We start from the raw sequence: 24,606 nt of genomic DNA on the forward strand, positions 1-24,606 counted from the left end.
TGCATGGTATGCCCACATCTTGAATACTGTGTGCACATGTGGTCTCCCTATCTCAAAAAAGGTTCAGAAAAGGGCAACAAAAATGATTAGGGGTATGGAAAAGCTGCCGTATGAAGAGAGATTAATAAGATGGAGACTTTTCAGCTAAAAGAGACAACTAAGGGGGGATATGACAGAGGTCTATAAAATCATGATGAGTGTGGAGAAAGTAAATAAGGAAGTGTTATTTACTACTTCTCATAACATAAGAACTAGGGGGCACCAAATGAAATTAATAGGCAGCAGGTTTAAAACAAACAAAAGGAAGTATTTTTTCACACAATGCACTGTCAACCCGTGGAACTCTGCCAGAGGATGGTGTGAAGGCCAAGACTATAACAGGGTTCAAGAAAGAGCTAGATAAATTCATAGAGGATAGGTCCATCAATGGCTATTAGCTGGATGGACAAGGATGGTGTCCCCAGCCTCAGTTTGACAGAAGCTGGGAATGGCCGACAGTTTGAATCACTTGATGATTACCTGTTCTGTTCATTCCCTGTGGAACACCTGGCATTGGCTGCTGTCAGAAGACAGGATACTGGGCTAGATTGAGCTTTGGTCTGATCCAGCTTTCGTCTGGCCGTTCTTATGTCAGTTCTTGGCATGTTTAGTGTAAGTGATTTTTTTTTTAAATGTTCCCATACACACACACACACATGAAGTCCTTTGTGCAAGAGCAGCAGTTGACATTGGACTATTTTGCTTAGGAGCAAATTGAGACACTGAGTCCGACACATTTCAATAATGAGGAAACTGGCACTTTAGTAGTTACTCTAAAAATCTGATATTAGAAGATTATTTTTCTTACAAGGTCTGACAGATGTGTGACCTGGGAAGTGTAAGGTGTTCAAATTACTATATTTAAATGCGCCAGACAGGCATGACCCTCTGAGACAGTAAGTGTTTAGTGGATTTCCGGGGAATCCCTGGGGATTGGTTAATGTAAATGCTACAACCCTGGTTAAGCAAAAACTCAGCCTTTTCAAAATACACCCTGCGGAGAGGGTCATCAACTGGTGATTAACTGTTCCTGGAGGCTGGTGATCAAAGGCCCACATGTAAAAAGAAACAGCTGAATCGTCCAGCCCAGAGTCTGGGTCCTGGTCTAAAAATTGACATGAACTTGCTCCCTTGGTTGCAAATCCAGTTGTGGGGTTTGAAAGACTGACACCTACCAGAGCCCTGCATTTGAGTGGGGGTAACCGCTGGTAAACTTTTAGCATGCACATAGAATCTTTTATTTTCTCTCTATTGCTTTTGATGTTAAGAATAAATGTGCTTTCATGGAAAGAACTGTGTGGTAATACACTGTTCATAGCCTTCAGAGGTAGAGCAAAGCAGAGGAGCTGGCTGTTAGGCAGACAAGCTCTTAGACAGACAAGCTGCTGGGCATTTCGCAGTGTAAGGCAGCAACTGTGCAGCATTAAAACACTGGTCAAGAAGGAGAGAGAGATGTGGGTCCCTGCCCAAGAGAGGTGGTGGCTGGGACCCAGAAACTTTAAGTGGATGCCCTTGAGGGACCAGGGAGGGAGTATACAGGTGCAGTTACCCTGAAACTGTGACACAGGGTAGGATTTTGAACCTCCTATAGAATTGTTTCAGAGATTTTAATGCCAGAGTATAATTCAAACTGCCTGAAGCACTCCTATGCTCTTGCTTTTAGCAGGAATTTTTTCTACAAAGATGTGATATCACTGGAACCTGAAGTGACATTCTTTGGCCTTGCTATATGAAACAAGAGTAATTTTTATTGGGGAACAACAGTGACTTAATATAGTAAGTATTCTACTTTGTATTGTGTAATTATTAATTATCTGAGTATTTGCAGTCATTTTTTGGTATGAACAGCGGAAACACCCTTTGATGGGGTATACCAACTCCTCACTGCCAGCAAGATTTCACAAATGGCTATGCACCCACTCAGCCCCACCCTGCTACACCTGCACTTGCTGTCAGGTAACAAAGGGGCATTTAAAAAGGGAGGAGGAAAGCTCAGTAACTGGCTTCCCAGGGAAGAGAATAGACTTCTTATCACTTATTCCCTGAGAAAAGAAACAGCCCAGAATCTCTTCAGAGGTGGCTGACTGCCAGAGGAGGAAGGTAGGCAGACCTGGTTCAGAACTCAGTCTGTTTTTGAGACAATTTTCCTTTTGTTTATCTACTGAAAGAACTATTGAGCTAAGGGGTCTAAAGAGACTGTTGCAGGGAACCCTGCCTAGGCTGTGTGTCAGCAACTATCTCAAATTCTGGACTTTTGCACCATATTCAAGTCTGCTGTATGGTCTGTCTTGGACCCTGAAGAGCATGTGTATTTTGAGTAAGAGCAACAGCTACTGGGGGGAGGGTGAAGAGCTTTAGAGTTAACACTTTGCCAATTTACACCAACCAAGGATCTGACTCTTAACATCATGACAGCCAAAACTGAGGTGTCGGCAACTCAGTGAGGTTTACATGCAGTGACCTCAAGATTTAACTATTGTGTGAGCAGTAGAACTAAGGAGTTAATACAAAAGCAAGGCCTCAGTCGTCCTTGTGTCTGACCTGCATGCCACAGTCAAAGACAGAATGAGCTATAGTAAGTGAAGTAGACTATAGGGACAGTAGCACCATTAGACTGAGCGCAATCTCCAACTGTATTCCGCTGGCACATTGCAGTAGTAGTGGCAGTCTTACTGAATTTGTACATTGCAGTCTGACAGGTTAAAGAGGCACAAAACAAAAAGGAGCAAATTAAAATGAACAGAGGGTATTTCCTTTCCTCAACATTTGCTTTTTAAGTGGCACAGCTTTTAAGTAACCCTTCTTCCTAATCATAATATAAGTAAGACACCCTTTCACTGACACTTGAAGTTCCTGACATGCTGAAACAGTTTCTGTGAAGGAAAGTACAGAAGCCTCAGAATTTGGAGCAATTTTGCCAAGCAACAGAGAAAGGAGAACTAGTGGGTGTAGGTTAGACTTTCAGATATCCTTTGAGGGATTGTCGTAAAGGAGGCTATAAAAGCCAGGTATTCTCATTTACCCTCAAAATAGGGAAACATTAAATAAAATCTGAACTCAACTAAAAACAAGTCAGCCTGTAAAACTTAGTATCACAAGCCTAGAGCTATTGAACTTTACGAAAGTATTTACATGGGTAAGTTGGTTATGTTATATGTTTAATGAGGTATTGGAAGTGATATACAAGTAGTAATCCGGCCTTTGACTGGGGTTAGAAAACTGCCTTTTGTTCTTTGTCCGTGGCAAGATTTCTCATCTTTCTGTGAGTAAGCTGTCTGTCCACAGTTAGAGGACTGTATTAGATGGACCACTGATCTGATTCAGTAGGGCAGCGTCAAAAACCATCACATGGGTGGTCAGCCCTAGTGACTGGAGCAGGAGTTGGTAGCCAGGAATAGGAGCCTGGGGTCAGAGGCAAAACCAGGGGTACGATGTCAGAGCTGGGTTATTTGGAGTGGAGCAAGGCTGAGAATAAGCAAGAGCTATCGCAGAGATTGCCTTCTGCTGGGCTTTGAGCTGGTTTGCTGACTCTTCTCACCAGTCAGACAGTGTACTAGTCAAGCTGCCTACTACAGGCCAGCTGCACTTATTAAGTTGCCTGCCGCAGGGCCTGATTCCTGACAAGCAGTTCTTATGGTCTTAATCTTATGCTTTTATGAGGTGACCTAAGATTCCAGCAATACTGCAGTGTACCATTATCTCTGCTGGAACTGTTAATGGGCTGCAGGAAGGTGACTTGTCTTTCCTAACCTCAGTTGTTGGTAATCATAAGCTCCATTAATCAATCTTGCAATTTATAACAGCTGAACTTAGGGGAATTTTTTCAGGGAGCAGTGGCAGTTAGTTGGGCAGTGCCCAGTTCCCACTTATGCCTTTAAAACCCATGGGGTAAGCTTGAGTGATATTTTTGAACACAAGATACCAGCTCTCCAATTTCAATCCAATTATAAAGGTGATGAAGATTACACTACTTATGTAGTATTTGACAACTAGCCAATTTAAGCTGCCCAGAGGGGATTTTGTGAATTGAAGGCATAGAACTTGTAATTGCAGCTGGGAGAAGAAATAGACAACACTTGAATTTGAGGAACCTGTGTTCTAGGTCATCCATTCCTCATACACAATTTTCCTGTTGACAAAGACTTTTACTTCAGTAGAGAAAAGGTACAGGAATGAGCACAAATGAAACTAGACTAAGAACAGAGTAACTGTCAAATGTAAAGATAAGAGACACTAAATTGACATCCATTCATTTAAATGAAACTGGAAAGGGCATTTACTTTTAAAGCTCAAACGTATGCAAGAGGCCACATTTAAGGACAAAATGGCATGCTCCAAGGTGACAAAGCCTTTTCTTATGGGTGCACAAAGCACTAGCCCATCTATTGCATGGTTCATCTATGGCTTATGCTGTTTAAACTGCATTTCTCCCATTTTTCTTCTCACATAGAGTTGGGACAATAATTGATTTTTCTGTTCACTGCAGTTCAAAAAAAGAGAAGTTTGGTTCAGGTTGAACGAAAAATTCAGAAAAAAATTGGGTAAATCAAGAGTCAACGATTTTTATTTCAGGTTGCACAAATCACTTCACTGGATCTGAAATGACATGATTCATGTATGAGCATTTTTAAATCAATGCAAAGAACATACATAAGAACAGCCATGCTGGGTCAGAACAAAGGTTCATCCAGCCCAGTCCAGTGTCCTGGCATCTGACAGTGGCCAATGCCAGGTGCCCCAGACGGAATGAACAGAACAAGTAATCATCAAGTGATCCCCTGTTGCTCATACCCAGCTTCTGACAAACAGAGGTGAGGGACACCATCTGTCATAAATAGATGGTTAAGGCTTTATGTCTCTTTAACCTGTAAAGGGTTATGAAGCTCAGTAACCTGGCTGACACCTAACCAGAGGACCAATAGGGGGACAAGATACTTTCAAATCTTGGTGCAGGGAACTCTTAGTTTGTGCTTTTTGTTTGGTTCGTTGTTCGCTCTCGGGACTGAGAGGGGATGGGACATTATTCCAGGTTCTCCAAATCTTTCTGAATCAATCTTTCATGTTTCAAGATTGTAAGTAATAGCCAGGCAAGGCAGATTAGTCTTATGTTTGTTTTCTTCACTTGTAAATCTGTCTTTTTGCTGGAAGGATTTTTACCTCTGTTTGCTGTAACTTTGAATCTAAGGCCAGTGGGGGAGTCCCTCTGGTCTATATGAATCTGAATACCCTGTAAAGCATTTTCCTTCCTGATTTTACAGAGATAAGTTTTACCTTTTCTTTCTTTAATTAAAAGCTTTCTTTTTAAGAACCTGATTGATTTTTCCTTGTTTTAAAAGCCAAGGGGTTTTGGGTCTGAACTCACCAGGGATTGGTGGGGGGAAAGGAAGGGGGATGGTTAATTCCTCTTTGTTTTAAGATCCAAGAAGTTTGGATCTGTGTAAGCCTCTCAAGGCAACCCAGGGAGGGGAAAGTCTGGGGGGAAAAGGAGGGGGATGGTTAATTTCTCCTTGTTTTAAGACCCAAGGGGTTTGGATTTGTGTTCCCCAGGGAAGGTTTTGGGGGAACAGAAAGTGTGCCAGACACTCTATTCTGGCTGGTGGCAGCATTACCAGATCTAAGCTAGGAATTAAGCTTAGAAGGGTCCATGCAGGTCCCCTACATCTGTACTCTAAAGTTCAAAGTGGGGGGAAAAAACTTGACACCATCCCTGCCCATTCCATTGATGGACCAGTCCTTCATGAACTTATCTAGTTTGTTTTTGAACCCTGTTATAGTTTTGGCCTTCACAACATCTTCTGGCAAAGAGTTGCACAGGTTGACTGTGCGTTGTGGGAAAAATACTTCCTTTTCTTTGTTTTAAACCTGCTGCTTATTTAATTCATTTGGTGACCCCTAAAGAGGAAATGAAGGCTAGGTTTACTATTTAAAATAATACTCTGGCATATTATTCCCTTAAAGGAATCAGACTGTCAAGGCTGATTCCCCACTCTGGCACTTTGAGTGCAGAAGGTGGGGGCCCGCAAGGATTCTAAAAATTAATACTGGCCCTCCAGGCTTGTATTAAACTCTCAAGAGTACAGCTTTTCTCTGACCTTGGATGGATAGATCCTGTCACCACCCAAGTGCAAAAACCCCTTTGAGAACTAAGGAAGGTGCACTTGAGAATTCCTTCCTGTGGGGTACCTCAACCCTTTTTACCCCCACTCTGGGGCAGAGCTGAGAAAGGAAATCAGCTGTTGCCACAAGCTAATTAAACAACATGTGCACAAACATCTTAGGACACAAAATCCAATCCTATTCTTAAAGAAGGGAAACTTTATTAAAAACCAAAAGAAAGAAAATGCATTTGAAAACTCAGGCTATTGCTAGATTTAAAAAAAAAACCCTTACAAAAATTCAGGATCAAGAATAACCTTTAAGCTGGACCTCAAGAAGGGTTACAAGCAAAACAAAAGCATTTGGGGTTAGTACAGAGGTACTACAAGCCATAAAAAAATAAACAGAGATAAACGTAATTGCATCTTCCTAGACATTTCCTGATCTACTTACATATCTGGGGTTTTAAATGAGTCAATTCTACATAAGATTTGATGATTTTTCATACCTGGCCAAAGCTCTTACAGCATAGCTCTCTGTCCCTTCTTTCCAGGAGACCAACACAGACAGACTTTCCACTGGCTCTTTTGGTCAGGTGCCCAGTCCTATGCAGGGAGACTTTTTAACCCTTTACAGGTAAAGCAAGTAGAGAATAACTACTAGGAGGGATTTTATAGCTGACTGGCTGGCTAGATCCATAAAAGGGTGTTATCCCCACCTGCCCGCCCCTGCTTCTTTATCACACAGACTTAATATATTTGCGTTGTCCAGGAGAGTGCTGGATAGTACGGGACCTATATTTCTGGGGGAAGACCTGGGACTGGCGGTGTGTTGGGATCACCCTGCAGTATACCAAGACTAGTAAGAACCAAGGTTTGGCTGGCTGCGGCACACAGACATAGCTGGGAGTGACTTACGTGCTGTAGGCTATTCATGAGCAGTCCAGGTTGGAGGCTACAGCAGCAAGGCATTGTAAAGGGCACTCCAGGTTACAGGGCAGGGGTGACACAACTACTCATTGGTCTGGCTTGTGCCCTGATATGTCACATTCTACTCCAGTGACTATTTATACACAATGTAACAGCTTCAGTGGGAGAGTTCTGCCCAGAATATCCCATAGCTCAGTGCTTAGGGCATTCTTCTGCAGTGTGGTAGACCCAAATACAAACTCCTGGTCAACATCAGGCAGAGGAGGGAATTAAAGTAGGGTATCTCACATCGCAGATGAGTGCCCTAACCCATGGGCTAAGGGTTATAAAGTATGTGGCACCTGCACCTGCCATTGTTTTGCGGCTGGGGCCTAGGTCTGTCTGTGAATCCAACCTTCCAAACTCTTTTGGCCAACACAATTTGGTGGATGTGTCAAGTTCATGATTTGCCTCAGGTTGACCAGAACAGCATTTTTGTGGTGAATGAACTATCCATCTGAAAAATTTCACCCAGATCTACTCTTGCATATCTATTCCATAGAAGTTCTGACTCTGACCTAGTAATTCAAACGTGTGCTGTCTATGATGGCCAACATGCTATCGAGTTACCTAGATTTCAATGGTCAAGTTTGGGGTAGGCATGAGGTATATTGTAATGTATCTTCAGGAGGGAGTGTGCTTTTAAAGTAGCACCATTCAGTGAGGAAGAAGTAAGCACTGATTTGGAACACTTAAGAGTTTGGAGCTGAGCTGATCCATATGATTAATTCATTTATCTATATCAAAGTAGCTTTAAACCTCCAACTATAAGGGACAGATGCCTCCCAGAGGTGGGTGTTACTCTGAATTCACGCTATCCATGTAAGACAACCCAGTCTGGCCCTAGTTGTTTTGATAGGGTTTTGGTGCCCAGGGAGCAGTTTTTCAGGGCCCTTCTCTGCCAGCGAAGCAACAAAAAAAAACCCCACACACAGTGGAGTGACATGGTGCCTAGGCATCCGCTCTGCTCACCTGCCCCTAGGGTTGCCCCCAAAGGCAACTAATAAAAGCAATGTAGCAATTTCTTTGAGTTATAGCTTGTGTTCATTGTGTTCACGGGCTTGTTGGGCAGAACACTGCCCCATCTGAGCCCAATGGGATATGTCAAGGGGGTCAGTCTACACTAGTTTGGATCAAGATAGCTAACAGATCTCTAATGCAATTTAGCTCGGTGAAGCAACACTTTCTTGACCTGCAATATCTATTTGCTCACTCTGAAGTCTGAAGCTTCAGTTGTAATTGACACTCCCTGTTTCGCACAAGTTATTAGTCATTTAGCCATGTGTCAAACTTGCTTCATTCTGCCATGTGTGCTGTCTGCAGGATTCTGAAACCTGAACACACACACTGGTGCCAGAACTCTGTTTCACTCTTCATATTGGTATCCCTATATGAGGGTAGCATAAGAATAGCTGTGCTGTTGTGTATTGTTACCTTAAAGCATATTGCAGACTGTTATGACAAGGATTACTAAAAGGGTTACTAAAGGATTACTAAAATATATGCATTGTTTCACATTTTTCTATTCAATTTTTTTCATTTTCAAATTCCCCACAAAAATAAAGGGAGAACAAAAAAGTAAAGAAATGGGTAGGTAAATGAAGGCATTAACCATCACAGTATGATGATCCATTCAAGAAGCAATTCGAAAGTAATACAGGGGACAGACAAGTCTAGGATTAGAAACAGCTGATGGGCACTGAAAGTCAGTTGGATGAAGGTCTACATTACACTCCAATTCTTGCCACCACCACTGCTGGCTTTTCATGAAGTAATTGTGTAGATACTTTTCTGAGTTCAACATGTTAGGCCTCTTTCCAAGTTAGCTACTCTTTTGATGCAAGCCAAAAGGCAGAAGAAGCACAATGTTTGATGTTCATCCTGCTCTGTCCTGGTTATTGGACAAGAACTTAAATTGGCAAGCTTACAAAAGACATCAAATGGCAATTGACCTTTAGTATAGGGAAATCATTTGTCAAGCAAATAAGATAAATGTTTTTTAATCCCTACTTGGAAACAGTAATTTCACTAGGAAACTTCTAAAAAATCATTTTAGAAGGGCAACTAAATCTGACTTCTACTAACTTGAAGATGGAATATTATGTTCTAAGGTCACTAGTAAATGTTTGAAACTTTGTACGGAGAGCAGTGAACAAGCTTTTTGTTCACTTTCCCCTAGCAATTCGTCATTTCTTGAAATTATATCATCAATTAATTTAATACTTAACTCTGCTGCCATTAAATTTGCTCAGTCTGTCAGAGATTTGCAACAGCTGCCTCTTTTGTATAAAATGCAACCCATTTCCATGCAGTAACTAGTTTGAGGCTATTTCATCACTGGGGGTGTGATTCCCAACTCAAGGAGACCTACTTGAACTAACTCTAACTGAGCTAGCATGCTAAGAATAGTAATGTAGGCAGGGTAGTATGGGCAGCAGCAAATGGTGGGAAAGGCCAGTCACCCTGAGTACAAACCCACCAGACCCTGAGGATATCTACTCCAGCTGCTTAGTCCATGTTGCCTCTCATAGCTACTCATGCTACCCTGATTCCATTATTATTCTTAGTATATCTTCTCATGATGGGAATTGCACCCCCAGCAGAAGCTTATCACTAAGTGCATCTATATTTGTAGCTGGAAGTTAAGACTTACAACATGTACATAGTATTTTACAAGTCTAGAGTAATCTTTGTCTGGAAAGCAAATATGTTGCTCAAACTGAGATGCATAAGGGCAAAAACCCTAATAATCCTAAATGTGATTTTTAGGACAGCTTGTGTACTCTGGAAAACACATTCTCATTTGCACAAACTGCTTGTGATAGAAAAACTCAACTGATATGATGTTGCACATCTTTCTTTATTTTCTTTCCTACAGATGCTTAAGATGCTAGAACAACAAAACAGAAAAGAGATTGTTAAATGGCTATGAATTGGCAGATATTTAAGGCTACAAAGTGGACAAGTTAGATATGGAGCACTGGCCTTGGAAAGTAGGCAGGTTGTCTGATGTCCATGACCCCTATGTAGGGGCAATGTAAGATATGGCATATATTTGTGGTGATGTCTTAAACTCTAATTTTGCACCCCTGTTAGTCCTACTGGCAATGACAAAAGGCAAGTACATGTGACAAATACTATAATGCTCCTGAGAAACATCCCTCCATTTAGGGCATACTTAATTCAACGTTTGGCACTTTGTTCTTATAGCTTGTAGCCTGTGCAGTATCATAGTTAAAATATCCCTTCCTCCCCTTTCCCTCATGCCTTGCAAGGTACAAAGGCAGGCAAAGATTTTTTTATTTTTTTTTATCCCTCAGGCTGCTCTTTACAACATACAGTTCAGCAAATCAGCAGATGACGTGTCAGGAAGGCACCGTAGTTTGACTATATGATATGATACTTCTGGGAGAGGCATTGGGCCAGAGGGCTTAGAGGAGGAGTGAAGGACTATGAGATCCTGGTGTGCTTAGACCATGCTTAGAGATAAATCAAAATCTTTCTGCTGGGTAATCCCAAAATATCCTGAGGTGGTTCATTCCAGGGAAGGGAAGTTACTGCCTGGCAAGGAGGAATTGTGCTTCAAAGAAGGAAAGAGGAGGTTGTAAAGCTCAAAGTAGTTTGTAACCAGGCATGATGAAGACAACCCTAAGAAAATGGGTTAAGATTTAAATAGCCATCTTTTGAAGTTCTCAGTGTTTTCTAATTGCATCACAAAACTCCAGCTGCAGAAGTACTAGGAGCAAGTAAAAGAGATCAAAAGTGAGTGTGTGGAGGAGAAACCAAAGGATGGATTTTTATTTTTGCTGTGTATGGTCTTTTGAGATACAAGAGCTTCCTATATAAAACAAGATAAACCTCCCCTTCTTTAGGGGCTAGCGCAGCCTTTGTTGTCATGAATATCCCCATTAACTTCATTGGTACTGTTGATGTGCATGTACCATGGAAAATATGAGCAACATATAGCCCCTATCTCTGCCTTTTCCCCCAGCCACCACTACACAATAGGGCACGAGCCCAAGTTCTATGATGTTTCATGTACTCATTGCACTTAACAAATGGTTTGTACCTTAAATCCAACACACATTTGAGTACTGCCATTGCAGGCTTTTCTTTGGCTTGAGCTTGCCTTATTTACATTGCAGCCATAGGCAAAATATATCAAGGATAACTTTGTGCAGCTTTGACAGTGCCAGGCCCAGCAGGTACTTTGAAATTCAGTTGTGTGGGGAAATGCAAACTTTGGGTTTTTTTAAACCTCCAACTGTTTTCATTCAGAAGCTAAGGTTCATTCAGAAGCTAAGGTTCCTAACTATCTGCTTGTGCAATCTAATGCTCATTAGGGAGTTTTGCATGTCTAGCTTTTTAAAAAACTCAGTGCAATACACTGATCTTGTTTCCAAACATTTTGCTTAAATGCAGCTGAAGCAGAAAAAGTTAGTTTGCTTTTTTCCAGCTAAGACAGTTTGCACCCAAATCACTTTTATTCTTTTTGTTTCACCCCAGTGTAAGTCAGCGCAGTTGTGGATCAGGCTCCTGTAGTGTAGGCAAGTCATTTAGTAGTTCTTATAAATCAGATGGACAGTACTGTATGTTTTTGTTTTTCCTAAACATCTTTTATATTTGAAATCTAGTATTGTATTTTTGTAGGTTGGAAATTCTATTTCTACTTAAGGTCTTCATTTATTTCAGTTCTATAGGAGGATTGAAATAATCTGTAAAACAAATATAAAAACAATACGGTATACAACATTGCCCTGTGTTTTCTAATTATAATAGACCAATTCATGTTGGGAGTGGCCCCACTGAATTTACTGGCATTATATCTATAGAAAGCGCATAAATCAGTGGACAATCAAGGCTGTGGACGTCCAATACCACCTAGGAAGTCAGTCTTACTAGCTGTTTCAGGTATCCACATCCAGTTAGGTGCATAATAGGCACCTGCAACATCTATTAATATTTATTGGTGCTCAGTTCCCTTTGATGTTAGGTCATTAATTTGGGTGGACAAACATACTTTTCTCTGGTAGGGAAAGATTAGGAAACAAAATTACAAAACTGAGTCCTAATCAGTTTATGATGGACATGTGATTTACAGCTTGGCAGCTGTTGGCCACAGGAGAGTATGCGGCTATTGAAGTCTTTCCCAGAAGAATATTTTTTCTATTGAACATGTTTCTCTTTTCTGTAAATCACCTTTTGGATCAAAAACCCTACAGCTTGGAAGGCATTGTACTTGATTGAAACAGGATGCTACAGCACATTCTATTAAGAGAATTTGCTTCTCTGGAGCCAACAGAACTGAAAGCCAGACCCAATTATTTCACACTTTATGTAACATCATATGAAGTCCTGCCAATATGGCAAGTTCTGTGGGCCAGGATTCCTGAATATCAACATCCACAGTGCAAGCTGACCTGCACATGAGACAAGGTGACTGAGAAGGCTTCCTGCCATTCATATCCAGAGCATTTCAGCGATAGACTATGCATGGTTCTAATTCCCTTTGGCAGCTCTAGTTTCTTTCATCTAGTAAACAAGTTTTCTGTCCTTATTCTTTTCTCACTTAACTTGGACATTAAGTGTATTGTTTTTGCAGTTCAGTAGCCTTAACCAAAACATCCAAGTTTTCCATAGTCCATTTATTTTACTGTGACCCATTTGCATATGTGAAACCTTATCACTATGGAAGTTATTGGGGTTTTTAAAAGGTTATCAAACAGTTAATTTTAATCCTTTGACGTTATTTCTAACTTCACTGTGAAAAATACATCCACAAAAGAGTGTTCTCCTTAAAATCCCCGCTTCTGACTTTGTACTGTAGCTGAGTTCACTACGATATTCCAAATCTTTACCATTCTCAATACAGGTAATCCTAGTAACATTTGCGACAAAGTTTTTATATTGAAGGGCAGCTGCTGTAATACATATTCTGGGATAAAATTCACTTAAATACAGAGTGTATGTAGCATATGGAGGCCATGACTGATGTGTTTGTCCCTGCACTTTCTGTGCTGCAGGCCTGCCTCACAGCTTATTGATGCATAGATGCTGGAACTGGGGATGCTGGGAGTGCAGTAGCAGCCCTGGGCTTGAAGTGGATTCCATTATATGCAGGGTTTACAGTTTGGTTCAATTGCTCTGAGCTCCCCCACTATAAAAATTGTTCCAGCACCCCAACATTGATGTTAATAGAAGGACTCAAGTTAATCACTAAGATGACAAGTAGGTTCTTTGCTCTCTTTCAGCACTGTGGGTCTGATCCTCCACCTACTTGTGTCTGTCAAAAATGACAGTTCAATGGCATAAGAATTAGCCCTGGACAAGTGACATAAGAGCTTCCATGCTGGGTCAGATCATGGTCCACCTTGGCCAGTATTCTGACAGTAGCCAGTCCCAGAGCTTCAGGGAGGGTGTACAGAAGTAGGAGTGTCTGACTCCAACATTGCCCATCTTCCAATTCAGTTTCTGACAATCACATGTTTAAGGTCGCCCCGAGCATGGGGTTGCACCGCTGACCACCTTGGCTAATAGCCATTAATGGACCTGTCCTTCATGAACTTATCCAGCTCTTTTTTGAATCCACTTATACTTCTGACCATCACAACTTCCCATGAAATGAGTTCCACGGGTTAATTGTACGTTGTGCGACAAAGGACTTCCTCTTGTTTGTGTCGAACCCGTGGTCTATTAATTTCATTGGATGACCCCTATTTTTTGTAATGTGGGAAAGGGTGAATAACACTTCTCTATTGACTTTTTCTGTACCATTCATGATTTTACAGATCTCTATTGTATCTCCATTTAGTAATCCCTTTTCTAAGCCGGGGCTTGTCTACACTACTAAGTTAAATCGGCTTAAGTTATGTCAACAGACAACCACCACTGTAATTAAACTACTGTTGCATGTCCACACTATGCTCCCTGTGTGAGCAGAGAGCATCCACACTAGCAGCTCTTGCATTGACACGGAGCAGTCAGGGGCAGCTCCAGGCACCAGCACGCCAAGCGCATCCTTGAGGCAGCATGCCTGTGGAGGTCCGCTGGTCCCACAGCATCAGCGGACCTCCTGCAGGTGTGTGGCCGAATCCGCAGGACCAGGGACCTCCCGTAGCCAAGCCACCGAAGGCAGCTTGCCTGCCATGCTTGGGGCGCAAAATACCGAGAGCCGCCCTTGAAAGCAGTGCATCACAAGTAGCTATCCCACTGTGCAACTGGCTGTAAGGTATTTTGGGAAGGGTTTGCAATGCCTCATGGGGGCAGATTCAGCATCACATGATGATGCAGTTTTCTCAATCCCATCATTCCGTAGGCATCCTAATACATTTCACACTGCTTTTCAGCTGTCCTGGGCAGGGCTGGCTCCAGCTTTTTTGCTGCTCCCAAGTGGCAAAGAAAAAAAACGAGGAAAAAAAAAAAACCCGGTTGAGCTGTCACCAAAGTGCCGCCAAAGAGAAAGACAGGGAGTGAAGGACCTGCCACTGAAGACCTGGATGTGCCGCCCCAATAACGGACAGAGTGCTGCCCCTTTCTATTGCCCCACCCCAGGCACCTGCTTCCTTCGCTGTTGCCCAGAGCCGGCCCTGGCAATTTGCATGCCAGCCATCTGCTGAAGTATGGATCCTGCACTGCTTTTCAGTATTGTGTTATGAACACACCGTGCCTGAACCTGCAGTATTTCACGAGCTATCTAGCTGAGGAAGGCCTTGAAGTAGCATTTTAACAATGAGCCACAGTTATGTGTGTTGTAGTGTGCTGAGCCTGGCATTGTTAGTACCATGTTATGAACCTTGTAATGATTGCAGCGTGTGCCCACCTAATAACAATGCATGTAAACCAATTGTCTATGAATGTTAACAGCAGCCACCATGTGATGGAGAATAATAAAGATAAATTCAGTTTCCATAAGTAGATTTTTATTCCACATCTATGTAAACATATCTATATTTCCCTGTGTATATGCAGTTTACATCTATGTGCTTGCTTCAGTTCCTTGATTTTTTTTTACACGGCACTGCTGTGTGTCCCTATCATAGCCCTTCTCTTCCATGCTCTGAGCCATCTGAGTCATTCAAAGTTCGTGCAGCTGGAACAGAGTTGTGACTGCACAGTCTCCTCTCCCTATAGACCCAGGGGATCCACTACTTCCCATTTACTCCAGGCAGGAATAAATTTGCTACATAGAGCCACCATGCTCAGCTGGGCAATTGCTATGCGAGTTCTCCATGCCGAGCTAAGAGGAAGAACATGTTCAAAACTTCATGGGACTTTAAAAGGGGAGGGGCTCATACCTGGGTACGTGGCTGCAGGGCAGTGGAGTTCCAGAGTGGTCATGATAAACTTTTAGGTCAATGTAAGCAGCGCAGTGTCTATGCTGCCACTGCATAGACCTAATTATATTGACTGAAGTGCTATGGCTCTCATGGAAGTGGAGTTATTAAATTGATATAGCAAGTGAGTTACATCAGCAGGAAGGACTTTGTAGAGTAGATGCTAACATTATTAACTCAGCATAAGCTGCCTTATGTCAACTTAACTCTGTAGCGTAGACTAGACCTTAATCTTTTTACACTCTCTTCACACATAAGTCATTCCATACCCTTGATCAGCGCTGTTACAATTCTGTGAACTTTTTCCAGTTCCACTATATCCTTTTTGAGATGAGATGACCAAAACTGGACACAGTATAAAAGGTGTGAGTGCACTAGGGAGAGAGAGACATAATATAGTGTCATTATGACATTTTCTGTATTATCTATTTCAGTGGTTCTCACTTTTTTTTTTTTCATGGACCACTTGAAAATTGCTGAGGGTCTCAGCAGACCACTTAATGATCTTTCCAAATGTTGTTTGTATTGTTCGCTAACTATTATAAAGCGCTTTGGATAAAAAGTGCTATATGAAAAAAAGACTTTTTTTTTTGTTTTGTTCAACAAATAAAAGCACACACCTCATATTTTAATATCAGTAGTCTTACCTTCCTAATGTGATGGATGTGCCCTCTCTCCCCTAAAGCAGCAGCCCCCAATCTGAGGCTGGGAAGGAGGACTGTCTCTCCCCAGCAGCTGCAGTTCTGGAGCTGGGAAAAGTCGTCTCTTTCTCTGGCCACTGCAGCCCTGCATGTTCCAAATTCCATTTACCACCTCTTCTCACTCCACTGCCACCTTCCACCTAACCCCTATTCCCCTGCAAGGCCACCACCTCACCTTACCTGTGTGTCTTCTCCAGGGTCCAGGCAGCCTGCGTGGCTCCACTAATTAAGTGGTGGCCCTTCATTCTCTCGTTTGTGGTCTCCCAGGCACACATCTTAGAGGGGACTATCACAGACCACCTTAATGGAGCTTGTGGACCACAGTTTGAGAACTTCTGATCTATTCCTTTTCTAATAGTTCCTAACATACTACTAGCCTTTTGAACTGCTGCTGCGCACTGAATAGAAATTTTCAGAGACCTGCCCACAGTGACTCCGAGAGCTCTTTCTTGGGTGGTAATAGCTAATGTAAGTAGACCATCATTTTGTACGTAAAGTTGGGATTACCAGCTGGCGTCACTAGCAGGACACAAGTTATTCAGTAAGACTTTTTATTTGTGGTTGAGTTACTGAAGCACAAGTTACCTTAACTAAGCTTTTGACAGTTGCTTGTGAAGTTTAGAATGTGCAATTTTTCCTGCCTATTGCTGCTTGTTTCCCATCTCTTGAAGCAGATGAAATTCAACATTATAAAAACTCAAACCAGCACTAAGGACATGAAGAGGTACTTTAATACATAAGCCTGCTATAATGTATCCTGGAAACTGAAATAAAGTACTGAATATGATGTAATGAATAAATACTCTTACAATGGACCTCTGCTACTCAGTACATCCAGTTATCTCCTATATTGTTGGTAATGCACGCCCCCAAAGGAATAGTGTTGAAATAAAATTCTGTCAGTGCACAACGGGGATTGGTCTTTTAGTTTTGGAAAACAGTATTAAATGATGTAGATTACATTTTCAATAGTTCTTATCTCCCACTTTCCAGTCAGTATTGTTTTCCCTGGTCATGATTTATTGTACAGGGCTAAATGTGCAGGTGTGTGTCACAGATCCTCTCCAGACTGTTCTGAGCCTAGAAAGTTCCTTTCAGTTAACAACATACTGAATGCACAAGGATATTGAAGGCATCACAGATACTAAAACAAAACCAGACTCAGCGAAACTCCGCTTGCAAGACAGATTTTGCCTTTGATCCTGTTCCATTTGAAGAGCTCTTGTTTTCATGTTCTACATCAGTGTCAACTAAACAAAACTAACTGATCAAATCTATCCTTATGAAATGCTGACATTTTTTCTGGTGTTCGAGGAAGCATGGTCTAGTGATCTAGTACTAAATTCATAGGTTGGGGTTTTAATCCTGCCTTGGCCAGAAACAGGTCATGACCTTAGTCAAGTCAATTAGGCCCAGATCCTCAAAAGTATTTAGGCCTCTAACTTTCATTGATTTGGGAGTTAGGTGCCTAAATACCTTTGAGGATCTGATCCTTGGTCTTTATGTCTCTCCTTCTGTACACACTAAAAGCCTAGAAGGTGTTTGAAGTGATTTGAACTTCTCACAGCAATAGTACACACTATTTGTCACTTTTCTAGCAAGTTGGAGGGAGGCTGAGACGGAGAGAGTTGTATGTCATATCAGAGTGCCTGACCTGACCTTTCCTTTCAGCCATACATCTTTCCCCTCTTCCCCACCACACACATGCGCACACACTCATGTTCTTGTTTAAATGATGTTTCCACAATTATTTTCTAATCCTCTGCATCTCAGACCTGGTCTACACTATGAGTTTATCTCGAATTTAGCAGTGTTAAACCAAATTAATCCTGCACCCGTCCACACAACAAAGCCCTTTATTTTGATACCTGTACTCCACCCTGATGAGGGGAGTAGTGCTGAAATCGGTATTGCTATTTCGAATTAGGGTTAGTGTGGCCTCAATTCGATGGTACTGGGCTCCGGGAACTATCCCACAGCACACCATTGTGACCGCTTTGGACAGTAATCTGAACTCGGATGCACTGGCCAGGTAGACAGGAAAAGCCCCGTGAACTTTTGAATTTAATTTCCTATTTGCCCAGCGTGGAGCGCTGATCAGCACATGCAGACCATGCAGTCCTAGAATCAAAAAAGAGCTCCAGCATGGCCCCTACAGGAGATACTGAATCTGATCTCTGTATGGGGAGATGAATCTGTTCTATCAGAATTCCGTTCCAATAGATGAAATACCAAAACATTTGAAAAAATCTCCAAGGCTATGATGAACAGAGGCCACAACAGGGACTCAACACAGTGCTGAAACTTAAGAAGCTGAGACAAGCGTACCAGACAGCCAAAGAATGAAATGGATGCTCATGGAGGGAGGGGCAACTGACAACTGTAGCTATCCCACAGTTCCCGCACTCTCTGAAAACCATTTGAATTCTTGGCTGAGCTCCCAGTGCCTGAAGGGTCAAAAACATTGTCGCGGGTGGTTTAGGGTATACGTCGTCAGGCTTCCCCCCTCCCCCCATGAAAGCAAAGGGAAAAAAATTATTTCTCCCCTTTTTCAATGTCACCGTATGTCTACTGGATGCTGCTAGCAGATGCGGTGCTGCAGCGCTACACAGCAGCATCCTCTTGCCTTGCCTTGCGGACGGCAGACGGTACAGTAGGACTGGTATCCATCATTGTCATCCTGTGAGTGCTCCTGGCTGGCCTCAGTGAGGTCAGCCGGGGTGCCAGGGCAAAAATCGGAATGACTCCAGGTCATTCTCTTCTTTAAGCTTTGTCTAATGGAGATTCACTCTTGCCTGGAATATCATAGCAGTTGGAGGCTGCCCTCCCCTCCCCCCTTTGATCTCTACTTGCAGAGGCAATACAGTCAGTGTTGTTTCTTATTCATGCATTCTTTATTACTTCATCACACACATGGGGGGATAACTACTATGGTAGCCCAGGAGGGGTTGGGGAGGAGGGAAGCAATGGATGGGGTTGTTGCAGGGGCACCCCCTAGAATGGCATGCAGCTTATCATTTCTGCGGGATGTCTGGGTCTCTGACCCAGAGCAGCCATTTACCTCTCTGGTTCTTTAGTAGGCTTGCCTGATATTCTAGGCAAGACTGACTCTCCATTAGACAAAACTTAAAGAAGAGAATGACCTGGGGAGTCATTCCCGTTTTTGTCCATGCACCTCCAACCGACCTCACCGAGGCCAGCCAGGAGCACCCATGACAGCAGCAGACGGTACAGTCTGACTGGTAACCGTCATTGTCAACTTGCAAAGCAGCAGACGGTACAGTAGAGCTGGTAACCGTCTTTGCTAGCTTGCAAAGGCAAGGAGATGCTGCTGTGTAGCGCTGCAGTACCACGTCTATCAGCAGCATCCAGTAGACATGGTGACAGTGAAAAAAGGCTGAACAAGCTCCTTGGTTGCCATGCTATGGCATCTGCCTGGGCAATCCAGGGAAAAGGGTGCGAAATGATTGTCTGCCGTTGCTTTCACGGAGAGAGGATTGACTGACGACACTTACTCAGAATCACCCGTGACACTGTTTTTGCCCCATCATGCATTGGGATCTCAACCTAGAATTCCAATGGGCAGGGGAGACTATGGAACTATGAGATAGCTATGGGATAGCTATCCACAGTACAACGCTCTGGAAATCGACGCTAGCCTCGGTACGTGGACGCACACCACCGAATTAATGTGCTTAGTGTGGCTGCGTGCACTCAACTTTATACAATGTTTCCAAAATGCAGTTTCTGTAAAATCGTAATAATCCCGTAGTGTAGACTAATACCCTCAGAGCGCTTAATCACAGTGGTAAACTGGCTTAGCATTTGTACATCTGATAACTATTTCAGCCATAAACCAAGTGGAAAGAAGTATTCCAGCTCCTCACTGAGATCACTGCTCAACGCCATGTACAAAACATATTTGACTATAACATACCATGAGGGAAACTGAGCACAAGGATAGCTAAGCCAGAGATGTATTCTGTCACATTTGGAGACAAAAATGTCACTGGGAAAGAAGCTAGTTTTCCAATACACTACCCTGAACTTTTTCCTTGATCCCATGAATTGTTACAGTTTCCAAGGAGAATGTAATTAGAAGGAATGTAGACCTCCATGTGTTGTAATTGAAAAATGTTTACAAAAATAAATCACTAACAGTCAGCTTTTTAGATGTTGCTCTGAAATTCTCTAATTGGATTATTAGCAGATGGTGCCATTTCTATTGTCTTGGCTCACAGCAGTCTTTAAAAAAACAAAAACGAAAAGGGACTCTATTTGGTTAAATTTAGTGGTGCTTAATCTGGAAGAAGTTACTTTCACTGATTTGGCTCCTATTTATTGTGAAATAGTTGTAAATGAGAATCTTAGTGATCTGTGCAAGATATCTTTGCTACAGAATATGCATTGTGACTTTATGAAGATTACATTTAGAACTGTTACCTTACAGCATTCTTTGCACCTCTTCATTCACAGAGTACTGTGCTAGAGATAGAGTTGTGCCTTTCTCGTGCCCCATCACTTTAGGCCCTGTGCTGGAGAACTCATGATTGTCTGCTGGGGACTGAAATGCAATATTCACTTTTTTATTTACGCTTTCAGTGGAAACGCATGTCAATAGTGCTCTTTTTATTAAATAGCTTATCTGCAGTTCTGCTACTTTCTCTACCTGTTCCACTGACAGGTGAGAAGACTCTTCCAGTTAAAGAAATGCAAGATTTTTATGCACTGAATTGGTTTAGTAAAATCAGGTGCAGGCCAAAATCACCCACGCAAGAAACAAAACCTTAGCTCACTTCTATAAAGGAAAACAATATCTACTGCCCTGGAAGCTTTCATTTTTTTCTAAGCCCTTTTTCTGATTCCATTATATGCAAAGGAATTATCCTGAACTACACCTCTGTAACCTGCTTGTGTGCATAAAGTGCTAGAAAATCAGCACAGCAGTGACTGTACCTTTACAATACAGACAGTAGGTCACAGCTGCAGTGAGGGTAAAATGATGTAGTTCCACCGACTTCACTGGATCCACCTCATTTTACCCAAGCTGACACTTAGCCCTAGACTAAGTCAATTAGTTTAAGAGGGAGATTAACTGCACTGAATTACCAAGCAATTTGGCAATTTTGGTTGTTTTGTTAAACAAGATTCAGTTTAATAGTGTGGTGTGGCCCATGCCTTCTCTGTAGCTCTCCTTACTGGCCAAGTGTGGCACTATAGACACTGCCTCCCTCAGTTTCCCTTTGTCCAGGTTTTGTGTCTCCTAAAGATAACCATGGTTTAGCCCCCTGGTTGGGTCACTCTGAGTTAAATCCCCTTTCCTTTCAGGCTAACAAGTCCAAACAAAAGTCCCAGACAAAGTATTTTCTCCTTTCTTGAGCATCTCTTCTGCCTGCCCTAGGCTCAGTTCCCAGTCCTTTCTAGATTTGAGATACAGTCTCCAGTCCCTTCAGTCTCCTACAGATCCTCACTCAGGGCTTTCCACAGAAGCCTGCCTGTTACTCAGGTTCAGCTATGGAATAGCTAAGCTGGTAGTTGAGTCCACCTACCCTTAAAGGGCCAGCCAACCTGTGACCATGCATGTAAGCCTATTTTTCAATAGGTTTTAGGGTCAGATTCTGAGGCTTTTATTCAGGCAAGACTCCCTTTCAAGTCAATGTGAGTTTGAATATAGACTCCAGTGGGAGAATTGCCCTGTCATGGAAAAAACTGAGGAGAAGTAATGCTGGGCAGAAGTTTAAATTGACTAAAATTTCCCCAATCTTTCTCATTCCCCCAGAAAAGGCTTTGCCCATGTCAGTCCACCTTGCAGATCCTGGGATAGTCCACCGAAAGCTAATATCACCTCATCTAATCCCTCTTCACCCCTCCAGTATCCTCCTCTCCCTCACCAGGAAGCGACTATGAGACAGCCTCCTTCACTTTGTCATTGTGTTGGTTTGCTTGCATGGGCCAAACTCTATGTAACCCTTGTACTCACAAGTGATTGAGACAAGGGTGTTAAACTGGCTTTAATGGTGATATGCCTAGCTTCTGAATATAAGTGCTCCACATCTTACATTGTATCTTTGGAGAAATGTTTTTACTGCCTATATTATCAGTCAGTTGTCTTTCAGGACTTTGGTATCAATAGCCAATTGTTTTACCAGCCCTGACGTGGAGAATAAGTTACTTTACTTATTGGCAACTTTCATTGGAAAATATTGGTCTTTACCAAAATAACACCTGATACTACATTGTGACATCCGTTGGAAATACTGTTCTTTTGCAGCAGCACCAAGGTAGTTTTATAATTGGAGAAACAAATACCTATCAACAAGTCATGCCACCAGGAAGAAACTGAGTTAAGAATCTAGGCTAAGTTGTCTTACTCTTTATTAGTGAACAGTGTCTTTTATAGACAATCTCAATTAGTGCTTTCCTTACTCTCATCCCATTTTTATTCGCTTGAACCTTTGTTCACTTTTAACCATTTAGGCTGAAATTTTGTGTGCTGGCTCTCTTCTTCAACCTCTGTTTTGTTGCCAATTGACCCACTCCAGTTTGGTTTCTAAGAATGTTAAAACTGCCAAAAATATTATTCCAGTAGTTTATGTGTCTGTTCTGTTGAAAGCTATAGCACCTCCCTGCTTTGGAGCACAAATGTTAAATTTGGCAGGGATGTTACACTAGGAGCAGGGAGGTGCCTTATGCTATCCCTGTGGAATTCACCCTGACTTATCCATGCTAGTTGACAGGTATGAACCAAAGTAATGTGGAGGTAGCTTCAGGCTCTCCTGCCTTGTCAAATCACTGGACACATTCACAGTCTACCACTGATTCCCACTAGTTTCTCCAAGCTCCCCAGTTACACCTGTGAACCATAAACCTTTATTTGAATATTCATACTAACAGATTCCTTCCTTCTGTCACCCTCCCCATTGCTCTGAGACACCCTGATGAGGGAAGATTACCATTTCTCACTGGCTGGAAATGACAGATGAAAATACCCAGGATTTAAATGCTATGCTCTGACCTAGGGAAGGTATGCTGGACTGGGATCCAATTGGACATCTTGATTTCTACTCCCAGCTCTTCTGCTGAATGTTAGTTTTGTGAAGATTGCAACTATTTAACATCTCATACTCCTATCTTAATAGGAAACAAGTTATCACTTCCCTTGCTTTCCAACTGGGCTAACAGGTCTCAATGTCACTTTTAGTTGAGCTAGTAATAGAACTTAGATTTCTAAAATGGTAGACTCAAATCTAGTACATACTGTACTTGTAAAACCCACTAGCAAAAAGTTTCTCATTCCCTCTAGTGGCTGGACCACCTACAGGTTTTTACTACTACCACCAGTCACACTTAGCTCAAGTGCTTGAGGTCATCAGTGGAGATTAAGGTCCAGCCTTGTTCATAAACCATAGGATGCAATTTCTATTTCTGTCTTTTGAAAACCTAGTAAGTTACATACCAGCCAAATACATCTAGTGAGATTGCACTAGAAGCTAGCAGATGACAGAATTGAGTTTGGTCACAGAACCTCCTTTGTCTCCCTCTTGTTTCTGCATTTCTCACACCTAAAATTGCAGATATTTACTATTGTAAGTCCAAGTAGGCACCTAAGTGAGTTAGGTGCTGGATTTGAGTCAATAGAAGTTAGGTGCCTCCCCAGTTTAGATGCTTTTGTTACTCCCACTAGGCACATGTCTGCATTTTAGATGCTTACATACCTTTTTAATCAAACCCTTAATCTTTAGTTCCTTAGTCATTTTGCCCATGGAAAAATGTTTCTGCATGAGGAAATTAACCACCAATATTGTTAAAACATAATAAGCTTGTTCCACTTTAGTTCTCTTCCAACTTTTGTCAGTTGGGAAAATGGCATGTAACTTAAAGTAAGTTTCATGCTTCTCCAAACTTTGGTACCAATTTAAAACACAAGTGTTTCCTCTCACTTGTTTCACCTCCTCCACCCACTTTGTAAAGGAACAAAGGAGGAGAGTAAAAGTCAAAAAAGCAAATGAAAACCCTTTTAATCAAACAGTTTTCAAAAATTTAAATGAAACTTGTATGATGTAGAAAAGATGGTGTCATGGTATAATTCCCCACTCTGAACATTAGCGTCCAAAAGATGGGGTACCAGCATGAATTCCTCTAAGCTCAGTTACCAGCTTAGTACTTGTAGCGCTGCCACCAACCAGGAATTCCTGTGCCTGGTACACTCTGGTCCCCCCAAAACCTTGCCCTGGGAACTCCAAGACCCAGATCCTCTGGATCTTAACACAAGGAAAGTAAACCCTTTCCCCCCACCATTGCCTCTCCTAGGCTTCCCCTCCCTGGATTACCCTGGAAGACCACTGAGATTCAAACTCCTTGAATCACAAAACAGAGAGGAAAATTCACCTTCTCCCCCTCCTTCTCTTTCCCCCTCCTAGACTCTCCCTGAGAGAGAAAGTAATCCTGACACAGAGAGAAAATTAACCT

This window comes from Chelonoidis abingdonii, chromosome 7 (assembly GCF_003597395.2).
Source record: "Chelonoidis abingdonii isolate Lonesome George chromosome 7, CheloAbing_2.0, whole genome shotgun sequence".
Lineage (NCBI taxonomy): Eukaryota > Metazoa > Chordata > Testudines > Testudinidae > Chelonoidis > Chelonoidis abingdonii.